This window comes from Castor canadensis, chromosome 2 (genome assembly GCF_047511655.1).
Source record: "Castor canadensis chromosome 2, mCasCan1.hap1v2, whole genome shotgun sequence".
Classification (NCBI taxonomy): Eukaryota; Metazoa; Chordata; class Mammalia; order Rodentia; family Castoridae; genus Castor; species Castor canadensis.
This window is the reverse complement of record NC_133387.1, coordinates 118,498,363-118,513,609: the sequence shown is the minus strand read 5'-3', so window position 1 is coordinate 118,513,609 and position 15,247 is coordinate 118,498,363.

Here is a 15,247-nt window from a genome sequence, read left to right as displayed (position 1 = left end):
TGAAAACATCGGTAGGGCCAGTGGGCCTAATTCTGGGAGCATGCATAATACTTCCCTGATTCCTTCCCTTGGTTATATGATCTATTAGGTCCATTATAGAGGCTACTATAGAAAGAAAAAACACTGCACATGTAATGATGCTACAGAAATACAAACCCTTAAACCAGGAAAAGGCTCTTTAACCCTAGATGCCTCCAGTATCAATCAAGGAACCCAGCAGACAGACTTCCCACCAGATGCTACTACAACCTTCTCCCAATAACTGGCCTCGTCTGCAAATGAAGCCTGGGACAAACCATCAGCCTCCACTCCTGGGGACCTCACAAATTTCCCAATTCCAGCTGAACCCCCCCTTAATGACGCCCCCACTCAGCATGAAGCAGCTAGATTGATCGGTGCCCATATTACTAACAAAAGGCTGGAATGTTAGTTCCCTGGCATTCTTGGGGTGGGCGGAAGGTCCATGGCTAGCACTGAAACCAGACCCCCTGATTTATGACCACTTGCTTCTACCCTGCTTGTTTCCCTGCCTGATTATTTCTTGGCTTGCAAAACAACTCAGGAACTTCCAGTTACTCAACTAGCCACATATGTAGACCTGTTCCATCTGGTGATCATAGATAATCAGAGACCAGACTCTCTCTCCCTCTCCCATGGCTTGGACCCTCCTATAAAGCCCACTACCCATTTTCAGCCAAGCCACTGCACTCTGAACCTGAAAGAGTGATAGTCCTGTGATCTGGTTCCAACAAATCTTTCTTTTCCACACATGGCGTGGTCTTTATTCAGCAGTACCTTACAACAAATACCACATTTTCTTAATTCACTCTTCAGTAGTGGGGCATCTTGGCTGCTTCCACAGTTTAGCAATTGTGAATAATGCTGCAATAAACATGGGTGGGCATGTGCCTTTACTGTAAACTGACTTATATTCCTTTGGTTATATCCCTAGGAGTGGTATTGTTGGATCATATAGCACTTCCATTTTTAGTTTTTGAGGAGCTTCCATACTGTTTTCCATAGTACTTATAATTTACATTCCACCAGCAGTGCATGAGGGTTCCTTTTCCCCCCACCTTCTCACCAAGATTTCTTGTTGTTTTTGCTCTTGATGGTAGTCATTCTAAAAGGAGTGAGGTGGAATCTTAGTGTGGTTTTGATTTGCATTTTCTTTATGGCCAGTGATGGTAAGCATTTCTTCATGTGTTTTTTTAGCCATTTGGACTTCTTCCTTTAAAAAAGTCTATTCAGTTCATTTACCCATTTCTTCATTAACTTTTTTGGAAGTTAAATTTTTGAGCTCTGTGTATATTCTGCTTACAAGTCCCTTGTCAGATGTATAGCTGGCAAAGATTTTCTCCTATTTTCTGGGCTGCCTCTTCAATCTAGAGACAATTTCTTTTGTAGTGCAGAAGCTTTTTAATTTCATGTAGTACCATTTGTCAATCCTTTGTCTTAGTTGCTGAGACATTTGAGTTCTATTTAGGAAATCTATGCCTATTAATTCCAGTGTATTCCTGGCTCTTTCCTGAACTAGTTTCCAAGTTTCAGGTCTTATATTAAGGTCCTTAATCTATTTTGAGTTGATACTTGTTTACTGGGTGAAAGACATGGATCTAATTTCAGTTTTCTGCATGTAGTTATCCAAGTTGTCAGTGTTCCTTCCCTATCTATTTCATAAAAAAAAAGTCTGAAGAGGGTTCAACCTTCAACTGGTAGAATTCAGTGGAGAATCCGCCAGGTCCTGGACATTTCTTTCCTGGAATACTCCTTATTTCTGCTTCAATTTCATTGTATGTTATAGATCTGTTCAGGTGATTAATACCTTCTTGATTCAATTTTGCATGGTTGTATGTATCTAGAAAGTTTTCCATTTTGTCTAGATTTTCCAATTTATTTGAATGCAGGTTTTCAAAACAGTCCCTAATGAGTCCCTGCATTTCCTTGGTGTGTTGTTATATCTGTAAGGAACTGCCAAACAAAGACCACACCATGTGTAGATAAAGAAAACTTTATTGGGGGCTGGACTGCCAGGCTGACTCTCTTGGGTTCAGAGCACAGCAGATTGGCTGGAATGGGTAGTGGGCTTTATAGGGGAGGGAGAGTGTTCCTCCCAGAGAACAGCCGAGCTGCTGGCCTCCATTTATCTGTGATCACCAATAGAACGGGTTGACATGCATAGCTAGTTGAGAAGTGGGACATTCCTGTGGTTTTGCAAGCAGGGAAACAATCAGGGGAGTTTTGCAAGCAGTCGTAAATCAGGGGGTGTCTGGTTTTGATGTTAGCCTTAGGAATCTCCACCCACCCCAAGAATACCAGGGACCTAAAAATATCCCCCTTTTCATTTCTGATTTTATTAATCTAGGAGTTTTCCCTCCTCATTTTAGTCAGATTTGCCAGGGGTTTGTCAACCTTTTTTATCTTTTCAAAAAAACCAACTTTTTTTTTACTGACTCTTTGTATGGTTTTTTTGGTCTCTATTTCATGATTTCAGCCCTTATTTTTATTATTTCTCTCCTCCTGCTTGTTTTGGGTTTAGATTGCTCTTGTTTTTCTAGGAGTTTGATATGCAGCATTAGGTCATTCATTTAAGATCTTCCTGTGTTTTTAATATATACACTCATGACTATAAACTTTCCTTTTAAAACTGCTTTTCCTATGTCCCAAAGGTTCTGATAGGTTGTGCTTTTATTGTAGTTAAATTCTAGTATTTCCTTCTTTCTTGATTTGGCTTTATGTTCTTCCTTTACAAGCTTCTGAAAGTGGAAGTTTAGATTATAACCTTAACATTTCTCCCTTTCTAATTGTAAGTAACTGCCGAACAAAGACCACACCAGGTGTAAAAAAGAAAGATTTATTGAAAGCACAGACTACTGTTCTGCCCCTCTTGGGTTCAGAGTGCAGCAGCTTGGCTGGAATGGGTAGGGGGCTTTATAGGAGGAGCTACATGGTGAAGGAAGGAGAACGTTCCTCCCAGAGAACAGCCAGGCTGCTGGCCTCCATTTATCTGTGATCACCAGATGGAATGCATCAACATGCATGGCTATTTGAGAAATGAGAAGTTCTTGCAGTTTTGCAAGCAGGGAAACAAGCAGGAGAGTTTTGCAAGTGGTCATAAATCGGTGAGGGGGGGGGGGTCTGATTTCAATGCTAGTCTTGGGACTCTCCACATGCCCCAAGGATGCCAGGGACCTAACACTAACAAGAGAATGTGTACACTGAATTTACCAAGAACTATGAATTTGACTTCATCAGTAAAACATTGCTTTCATTAGGATTCACTTGCAAATCCTTCTGAATGTTTTTTAGTCTTTCTTACATGCATGAATTGTTTGCAAGATGTTAATTAAATTCCCAATATTTAGAGAATTTGCTGCTTTTTTTTCTTTTTGGAAATTGGTCATTTACATTTATTGCTGCTTGTTTTAGAGCCCAGAATAAGGCTTCCCCTGGTAAATATTTCTTGTGCACTCAAAAGATACTGATTCTATGGCTATGGTGATTGATACTGTGTACAATAAATGTACTATACATAGATTAATTGTATTGATTACAGTGTTTAAGTAATCTACCTTGATATTTACATTGCATCCTTATTATATTTTAGAGTACCTTGTTCAAATCTCCAACCTCAATTGGGATTTCTCCTTTGCTCATTTCTCTCATTTTTATTAATATAATAAAAAATCCATTATCATATGTATACATATTGAAGCTGTGTAGTTTATCTTCTAGAAGAATAAACCTGTTATATTGATTTGCTCACATTTAGTCACCTGTGTGTCTTGGCTATTAACCTTTTTGGAAGTCTAAAATGGCTTTTACTATATGCTCTTGTGGTCAAGCCACCTCACAGAAACTAACAAACCCCTGGGGAAGTAGTATCCTGAACTCTTGTCCCATTCTTTATAAGACTGGTGCCCTGTATTTGTAATTGTCATAAACATATTAAAACTTTGTTATTTAAAGAATTAATAGTCATGTAAAAACCAAAAGTGATGTGAAAACATTTTGTCTTCACCCAGATATTTCAAAGGATGATGTTAACTCTTCCTTTGTACAGATTGTGTTTTCATTTCTTGTTTTCTATTAGCCAAGTGTTGTTCTTCCACGTCTTGGTGTGCATGTGAGTTTCTATTCATTGAAATAGCTCCTTCTTTATTATTTTTGGATTATATTTTTGCTTGATAAGGACTTAGAATATCATTTATTTCCTTTCAGTGATTAAGTGGTCTTGTTCTATAGTTTATTAATAAATGAACTTGATTTTGTATAGTCTTTGAATTAGCATGAGGTGTGTAGCCATAATCTATGATTACATTTGTTAGTCTTCTAAATCACATTTATGCTAGGTTGTCATTTGAACGACAGGTATTCAATGAGATAATTAACAAAAGTATATTAATTAATAAAAAACAACTGTGCAATCTTTAGAACCACTGTTAGAGGCTGTAGAATTTCTCTCCCAGTTTTGCAAATCATTGCTTTATGGATGTACAATTTAGTACAGCCAAACACTCACAGGGACCCAGTGTAGATATCTAAATTGACTTTTTTGCATGGCTTCTCCCTTTCTCATACCTAACCCCACTAGTTCTAGCTGCCTGTGAAATCTTAGAGTCAAGCTTAAATTTCTTCTGGTCACTGAGTCTGTCTTTGGATTCAAAATCCCTCACAATATTTTGAGAAATTGTCTCCAGCAGAAACCAGGGTGAACGTGGAGCTAAGGGATTCCAATTCCTGTATGTGCTGTTCAGTATCTGAAAACCAAAGCTTCATAGTTTATTATTTCACTTGATGAAGAAGAGCAGAGTTACAACTAGAAGTGCAAGCTTTTAGTTTTTGATGCCTCCTGGGAATCTGGCCATAAGACCTTCATGGTGTTTGTTCAAGTGAGCCCATCGTTCCCTACAGGGAGCTACTTTTCCACATTTATCATCACTGGGCATATGTTGCTTACTTCTCTTTTCTGTCCTGTTCATTTCCATCTCTCATGTGGAATTGGTTTTATTTTATTTTTGCAGCACTGGAGATGGAATCCAAGGCCTGAGGAATGCTTGGAAAGTGCTGAGTCACCTAGTCACACTGCAAGTTCAGGCAGTATGGGTTTTATATTACTTTTTTCATAAACAAAGGTCAAGTAGTTAGGTTCACTGAGTGACGCTGTCATTGTGGATTATGGGCTTGACTTATTAGTGTAATTATCATTCTACTAAAACCAAGTCAATAGTAAGTTATTTAAAAATCTGATTGTTTTTGTTTTAAGACATATTTGTTTATCATTGGAATGGCTAATGTAAAACTATGCTAAAAACAGAGTTTTGCATAACATAGATGCATTCAAGAAAATGCACATAAATATCTACATTCTGCTGACCCAGTTGAAAATGATGCCATATGTAACAATTATTTTCCATCAGCATATAATCCAGTCAATATCTAACTTACATGAATTATTTTGTTGTCTTTGATCCTGTCAATGACCCTAAGAAATGACTTACCTTTTCCAACTGGGCAGTATAAATTTAAATTAACACAGCCAAGAAAGGTAAAGCAGAATATGAAGTTACATTTACTAAAACTCAAAGTTAATGATATTTTCATATTCAACAACTATAACACAATTGTCATTATCACCAAATATCATTCAAACAAGTAAATAAAACTGAAATCTTTATCACATAATATTGCAATATTTCAAATTACATTTTTACAAACCTTGACATTAAATTAATAACCTCAAATATGTATCTCAAAGTGTGCTTATAATAATCTTTTAATTTGATATAAAGTTCCTTACATGTGCAATCACTCTAATTTTAATCAGTATTCATTAAATACTTGAAAAGTTATGAAATAATTCCTGTCTAAGCCTGTGTGTCTAGAAAGTCTCTGAGTCACTTCAGCGTCAATGATTGACACCCAGGAAAGGAAGCTGTGCAATTCAGTCGAGCCTGGATAGATGCTCTGTGAACACAGGATTATTACTCTAATTCATGCTCTCATATAAGTATAGCATATTCCTCACAACCAGCTCTTCATATTCTATTCTTACTTTGGTATTTTAGAATAAGATATTTTTGAAATACTTCAATTCAAAGAGAGAATCTGAAGTTTTTAAATGTCAGTGAAATGCCACTCCTTCATGCTTGGCTACAGTGCTTCCCTTCAAACTTTCTAAAACAGATTTTACCCAAATTCTAAGGGCAATCACAGTAGAGTTTAGCTACAAATGAGAGAATATTGTAAATGTCAAGGTGGATAAATTTCAAAAATAACTTTACAGGCATTTTTTCATCATTGTAAAGTTGTGCTAAATTCTCTTAAAGTAAATTTTACTGTAGACACTCATTTAAATCAAAATTCTGGCAAGCTGCTCTCTAAAGTCTGAGATTTAGTTAATAAAATGAATACACGTGTTTGACATCTCAAGTCATTAAGACTTGTTTTATGAAAGACACTAGATTAATTTAGGCACACATGCTTATAATAATTGAGAAAATAGTTGTGTTTAAGTCTATGCTTTTACTATAAGATTTTATATGCACATAAGAGTAAGAACTGCAGGTATTTAGGTACATTTATCCATGATATGATCACAAGACCATGGCAATATAGTTTTACATCTGAAGGGACAAAAAAACAAAAGTAAAACCAAAAAAAAAACCCATATTTGTTTTGAAAGTCTGAACAGTTAACAACTTGGATAACAATTACAATAAAAGTCCATAAAAATGTCCTGCTCCAAAATAAATGTGCAGCAGCGACACAATCCAGTCATATGTTTATCTGCATTTTTATACTAAGGAAACATGACATGTTACCCCTCATTTCTGCTCTTCTTTCTTGCTGGGCATTATTTATTTATTTAAAACATTTTATTTAGCATATGATAGTTATAAAGAAGATTTTCATTGTGACCCTTCCATATATACATGTATTATACCTCAGTTTGGTTCATCCCCTTCATTATTCTCCCTCCTACCTCATTCCTCTTCTAAAAACAACTTCAGCAGGTTTCAGTGTTCCATATTTGTACATGTATGGAGAGTACTATGATAAAAAGCCTCATGGGGCACAGACAGCATTCAGCTGTCTGAATACCACTGTTCTTTTCTGTAGCTTGTAGGTTAGTTAAAGCAAAATATTTTCAAATATTTTCAAATTTCAATGCAAACTATCAAGTTTTCACCAATTATGCTTGGAAAACCAAAGTAGGCTTTAGTGTGATTTTTTTTCAATGTTGGGGCTTGAACTCAGAACTTCACACTTGCTACCATTTGAGCCATTTTTTTGGGTTGGGTATTTTCAAGATAGGGTCTCATGAGCTATTTGTGGAGCTGACTTCCTACTGTGAAACTCCTTATCTTTAAGTCTTGTGTAGTTAAGATGAAGACATGAGACACCTGGCTTTTAGTATGATTTTTTTTTTTAAATATTTCCAAATGACATACAAAAGTGTGGTACCAATAAGTTTAACCTCGGGTAGACTTGGAATGCATTTGCTAAAGGAAGGGTCTTTGCATTATTTGTCTGTTGTCAGAATTTTACTGTAGACACTCATTTAAAAGAAATCTGTCAAGTTGCACTTCTGAAATATATCCACTGAACAGCAATTGATTTCCAGAAATGAATCTTATGGAAGCACTCTGACAAAGACACCAAGAGAAAAAAAAAAGAATTTTTGGTTCAGTCATGTTAATGAAAAAACAAATCCAACTGCAGGTTTCAGTCATAGTGTAAAATTTGCATGATAATATGCAGTTAATGTAATTTATTAATCAAAACTTTTTTTACATGAATTGAACCATGTCTTTGATACATAGTAAATGCATATTGAGATTTACGTAAATGTTTTTCTGAATAGAAAATTAGAGCTTTTAAGTGTAGCAAGGTATAAATAGGAAAATGAAAACCACCTACAATATTTAGATTCCACTATACACAATGTCATTTTATGTGACTTTCTTTTATGTCTTACAAATTTTCTATCTCCATGTGCATGTGAATTTCTTTAAAAGTTGAATCTTACTATTAAAAAGATGTCATGATTAAAAACTTTAAGGAATTGTATTTCATAGCTATTTTCAAGCATATAATAGATGTCTTTATGTTATTGTAATTATAGTGTGTAACATTTTAATTGCAATATATTCTACTCTGCTTATTGCATCACAAGCTCAAACAAGCTGCATCACTGAGCATACAAGATTGTTACTTAACATTCAAGAAACAACATAAAAATGAAAACCTTGTACTTAAATACTTGGCAGTTATTCAAATATTTATTTCAGATGTATTCCTATAAGTGGATTCTCTGGGACAAAGTAGAAATAATTATCTTTCATGATCTTATTTGAAAATATTATATTCCCTTTTGAATTTATGAAAAGTTTGAAACATCATATAAATTTTAGTTAAATATAGCTATATCTAATTATGTACTATGTACACCTAATTATGTATTTTTTAATGTTCTATCTTTTTACATGGGTTAGGATATAACCTCCATTTTCAATTAGATATTATTTAAGGCTTTGCTTTTTTATTTACCTGTTGGATTAGTGTTTTTAGTTTCTACTCAATATTATACTTGACCATAAATCAAGTTGAGACATAACACAAAGCTATATATTTTTAATTTTTAATGTCAATCTATTTAGTTGTTCTTATGTGTATACATGGGCACTTGAGTTCTCAGTCATTCTATGTTTTATTATTTCAAACTGTGTGCTGTTAACATATTTCTGGAAGACTATTGTTGCATTCATGTAAGGACCACTAGAGGTATGATCCATGGGTGGTTGTTCTACAAATGGTCACCAGTAGACAATAGCAGAAATATGTAAATTGAAGTAATTCTTTAGGAAAACTCGTGGCAGCCTGATGGAATAATTTTATGGTTTTTGAATGTAATGATAAATATTTTGTGATGTAATTTTTTCCTTTCCACCTCAAGGTTTTTCATTGCATTTTATAAAATATTTATTGATGACAGATAAAATGACATTTCATTTCAGCTAATTTTGAATGGCTATTCAAAACAGAATTTCTATTTTATAAGTTATATTGTTTAAAATCTATTGGTGGTGAATACAACGTACTTTTTGAAATCAGTATTCCTACCAGATCTGGTTAAGAGAGTACTCATTCTTTATTTTCACAAAACCACAAGCTTCATTTTGTGAATTTTTAAGTTTTAATGTTTGTCCAAGTTAATATTATAAGATTGATTCAAGTTCTATTCCACCAGCTATTAGCTTACTTTTAATTAATAAGCAAAATGATTTGCTAATATTTTCAGTTAATAATGATTATTTTATATAAAATTGCAATTGTTTATACTCAAACCAAGAGCATTTGTTGCTCTTTCCATGGTCAAACTAATTATGGTGAACTATTTGGTTTTCTTTTAGACTTTTAGAAAAATAATGGAAATAAAATATAGTGTAGTATGTTATATGAATACAATTCTTATTTATTTTTAATTCATTCATTTTTAATAAACATTTAAAAAACATTATTGATTGTTTATATGTCCTCTATTATGCATTGTTACTTTGTGCTTTTATTCAAATTAAAGCTTTTTATTTCATGATTGCTCAATTTACTTATAAATTTCGTTAGATATTACAATTTTTCTTTTCAATTATATAATGCACATTCTTCCAGTAGTCATTTCCACATTATTTATTATCTCTAGCTTAAATTTGAAATTTTACAATATATGAATATATGCCTTTATAGCTATTTTCATTTACAAATTTGAAAATCCTTCCAGTACATTTGTGCTTATGATAAAGTTTTATTTATAAATTTTTTGTAGTTAGAGATTAACATTTAAAAATAATTCAATCATAAAAATTTACTCTAAGTAAATAGGAGTATTCTCTCTCCGTCTCTCACAAAATACCTTTTTTGCACGTTTATGTTTCTACTTAAAAGAGGCACCTATGGCTTCACTTTGGCTTGTTCCAATTGCCAGCATGGTAACCTTGCCCTTGGGGGCCTCTATTAAGTCAAATCATGGTTACTTGGAAACAACTGCTATGATACCATCACAGTTGTTCTGGTAAATGACATGGTTCCTAAGGTCCAAACACATGGGCAGTGTACACAACATGGATGTTCTGGAAGAAGGAAGGATTTATGTTACAAACAGAGCACAACGGGACAGCACAGGATTTCACCACACTCCTGAGAATAGCACATAATCTAAAATTTATGAATTGTTTAATTCTGTGGTTTTTATTTAATGTTTTTGTGGTGCTGGGGCTTGAAGTCAGGTCCTTGGGCTTGCTAAGCAAACGCTGTACCACTTGAGCCATACCTCATACCCTTGTTTAATATTTTGGAAGACTGTTGACAATTGGTAACAAGTGAAACCACAACAGTTAAGTCTTCCAACCTGTGATGATAAGGTAACTTTCCATTCATTTATGACTTTAATTTCTTTCATTTATGTTTTGTAGTTTTTAGTGTGTTTTTCACTTAGATTAAATTTATTCCTAAATATTTTTTGTTTGCAATGCCATTGTGAATGGGACTGGTTTATTAATTTTTTTGGAAAGTTCATTATTAGTATACAGAGCCACAACTAATTTTTGTACTCTTTATCTTTTGCGATTTGGTTTTTGTCACTGGCTTTAAGGATTTCTTAGTGTAGTTTTCTACAGATCAAATCATATAATCTGCAAACACAGATAATTTAATTTCACCTTTTTTATTTAAACACCTTCATTTCCATTTTCCTGTATGATAGCTGATGCTGGGTCTTTCAGTACTATGTTATTAAATAAAGTGGCAAGAATGTGCACCACTGACTTGTTCCTTATATTATAGGAAAAACTTTCATACATTCACGATTGAATATGATGGTTGACTTTTCAAATAAGGCCTTTGTTATATTGAGATGATTTCTTTCCATACCTAGTATGCTGAGCGTTTTTACCTTGAAATAGTTTTAAATTTTCTCAAATTCTTTCTTTACTTTATTGAGATAATGTGTTTTTATCCTCTATTCTTTAATACAGTATCTATAGTAATCGATATTCAAATTTCAATTATCCTTTCATCACAGGGATTAATCCTATTTGGTTGTGAGCATGATTATTTAATGTGCCGCTTACCTTGATTTCATTGCATTTTCTTGAGGATTCTTTTATCTCAATATTCAGTGGCGATATTGCACTATAGTTTTCTTGTTTGGTTTAGTTTGTCTGGCTTTGCAGTAATAGTATATGAGGGTAATGCTGACCTTATAAATTAAGTTTGGAAATGTGCTTTAGTTTTTTGGAAGAATTTTAAGAAACTTCTTGTTAGTATTTTAAATGCTCTTTCAAATTCCCTTGTCAAGCCATTTACCATGGGCTATTCTTAATTGGAAGTTTTTTTTGTTACTCAATCTATCTATTTAGATTATTTATTTCTTCATGACTTACTTTTTGAATAATACATGTTTCTAGGATGTTTAAGTATGTTTAAACATTACTTCTATGTTATTCAGTTTTTTGGTGTATAACTGCTCATAACAACTATTCTTAGTAACCTTTTAATTTCTATGTTAAAAGTTGTAATACTTCCTCTTTCATTTGTCATTTCATTCATTTGAATCATAGTCAAAGTAACTGTTTGTCAATTTGGTTGATCTTTACAAAAAAAAATCCTTCAGTTTTGGTGATTCTTTTTATACATTAAATAAACCAGTCAGAGAAAGACAAATATTCATCATTCTATTTATCTGAGATTTCTCAAAATAGTAAAAATAAAGAGAAGAATGTTGCTTGCTACTGGTCATGAAAGGCGAAAATGGCCAATTGTTATTCAAAGGATATGGATTTTCTCTTGTGTAAGAGAAATAAATTTTTGAGCTCTGTTACACAACCTTGGGCCTATTAACAATTCTGTATTGTGCACTTCAAGCTGTGTTTTAAAAAGTCATATCACATGGTAAATGCATCTTAAATATTGTCTTCTAAAGACATGGATTTGCACTAGTTGGGGGTGGACTTTCGAGTATGAATCCCAGTTTCTGGAACCCAAGATCAAATCTGCAGCTTAAACCTTTGAGAATCCTAATTTAATTGTCAGCTGGGGAAGAGAAAAATTGCCTACCATCCCTCTCAATATTCCATAACATGAAAGATGAGAATGAAGCACACAAGAATGATTAGAAAGCCTGATGCCTTCTTGGAATGAAGTGACATTGAAAATAATTGCCAAAAAGTGTCTGAATGGTTAAATAATAATAATATCTACTAAGGAGAAATCAGCTTAAAGCAAATCAATGCCAAAGTTTGGGTATCAATTAATGTTCTGTCTCCCTTCTTATTAATGAAAAAGATAAGTTATTTTTAGAAGTCATCTTGTTCTCTTAAGCTGACTAACAGGCACTAAAATAGAGAATTTTGTTTAAGCAGTGGGAGGAGAGAATTTGTCCCTTAATTTCAAAGCTACTCAAATATTAATTCCTATCCCATAAAATATGGTCATGAATTTGGATACCTTGTAATTATGATAATCAAAGCAAGTTTTTCTAATTTTACTAAAAAAGTAGCATTAAGAGATGAGCTACAATTATGTAGAGAGCTTCAAAATGTATTTTGTATAAACATTGAAAATTAGAAATGAAAGATATATAAATCTGACATGAGAGTTGGAATTCCAGATGTCTACTCATAACAATTTATACTTTAAGAATACTAGCAGTGATTTACCAGACTTGAATACAATTGCCAATTAACTTGGGTATCTTATGGAACATTCTGCCCCCAAGAATGAGAACATATTCTTCCCAAGTGCCCATGAAAACATAGCCAAACAATTTATTTCCAGTCATATGACAATCCTCAATAAATTCAGAAGAGTTAAAAACACGAAAGATATGGTCTTTGACCTTAATAAATTTAAATGAAATACCAGTAACAGAAAGGCACCTTTGAAGTCATTTAACATTCACAGAATAAGAAACATATTTAAAAAATTTTTTTCAATAGAGGTTGTAGAAGAAATCAGTAAAGAAATTAGACAAAAATGAAAATTAGGAAAATGTAAATGTGTGGGATACAACTGAAACCAAACTTTTGAGAGAAAGTCATTTATACAGTACTGTACATACTCATTAGAACAACTGTTTAAAATCATCATCTTGAGTAGCTACTTCAGGAAAGTAGGCAAAGGTGTACCAAATCCGTGGTTTCATGAATGAAAACCACAGGTGGATAGCCATCACAAACATAGATTCAAAAATTATTAATCAAAATTTTACAAATCAAGTTTAATAATACATAAAAGGATAATATATATAATAACCAATTTTGCTTTAAACCTGAAGTGAAAGTTTGGTATTGCATTCAATAGTTAATATAATTTCCATGTTAATGATGTAAAAATAATATAATAAGAACTTCTTCAAATAAAGAAACATATTAGACAAAATTGAATATAAGTCATTATATCTATATAAACTCAGAAACATAGAAATAGAAATGAAATTTCTTAATGTAAGGAGATCATACATTTAATATCTATAAAGACCTGGGATGTATTTATCTTTATGGATTAGAAAACATTTAAGCTCTGTAATCAAAAAGGACGTCTCCTAAACTAAGGTTTGGGAACTGAAAAAAAAAAAAAAAAATCACCAGACTGCAAATTTGGTAATGCTGCCAGGAAAAGAATAGGTAAGTAATATATATTCCAGCATTTGAAATAATCTGAGACCAAGACTGAATAATCTGAAGTTCTTTGTTTCCCTAAATATTTCCTAGGTGATCCTAAAATTACTCATATCCTATTGCGTGGAATTTTAGATTAACTGGGAAAAATAACATATTTATTTATGAATGTGTATTAAAAGATATATCAAGAGTCACCACACCTGGCTTGTTTGCTGAGTTGGAGGTTTCACTAACTTTTTACACTGGCTGGCCTCCAACCAGGATCTTCCTGATCTACGCCTCCCAAGTAGTCAGCTGAATAACACTCCACTCTGCATATATACCACATTTTCTTTATCCATTCATTGGTTGATGGGCACCTAAGTTTTGTTTCTTAATTGGATGATAAGTGTTTTTATTACTGACATATAGATATTTGTCCTCCTAAAATATTTTAGAGAAAAATTCTTATCTGTATATATATTTAAAAATATTTTCTCAATGACCGTGCTTAACTTTTCAATTTCTTGACTGTGTCTTTTGATGAAGTTCAATTTATACATGTTGAATGGAAACTACTTTTCTTGGCCTTTCTAAGGAATCTTTGTTTAGGCAAACACCACTGATGTTTTTTCTATTTCTTTTGAGTTTGATGTTTTCTTCTTTTGAATGTTAGTCTATGACCCATTCATTTTGATTCAATGTTTGTACATGGGGTGATGTAACAATGTTCATTTTTACATCAATTTTCAAAGCAGGTTTGATGGATAAGAATATACTTTTCTGTATTAAATTCTGTTGACATCTTTGTTGGAAGTCAATTGGACATCTATGTGTATGTGTGTTCTGCATACCTCTCTGTCATACTGAAAGTTCTCCCACAAAAATATAAAATATCATGCATGCTCTTCAATTTTGTCATTTCCAATGTTCTTTTGAATATTTAAGATCATTTATCATTATATAAACTTTATAATCAACTTGTCTTTTTTATAAAAGTGAATGAAAAACTGAATGATGAGATTATAGTTAGGCTCACTTTAAATTTCCAATCAATTTGAGAAACTTTGTCTTTCCTAAGATGTTGAATTCGTTGACACATAAAATAAGATCTATTTATACATTTTTGGTCATCAGTCATTTTGTTTTTGACATAAGGACCTTCAACAATTCTATCAAATTTATACCAGATAATTCATATTTTTTATGATATTGTAAATAATGTGTTTTGGCAAATAATTTCCAAAATCCCATTGTTAATAGAGATTATTATATATTAACCTAATTTTCTACAATCATACTGATTTTGCTTATTAATTCTAGTACCTATTTTTCTTATTGATTCTGTAGGATTTGTTGCATAGAAAATCATATATCTTGCTAAAGAAATAATTTTTTATATTCCTCAAGTCTATAATACTAATATTAAATATCAATGATGAGAGTAGACATTTTCCCCCTTGTTTATCTTATGGGAAGAATGTGTCTGAAGGAAAATGCCAGTGCTCAGATGGGACCTTCTGAAGAATGTTCAGGGACTTCCTAGAAAGTTTTGAGCAAAGATGCACCCATTTGTCTGGGGTGCCCTT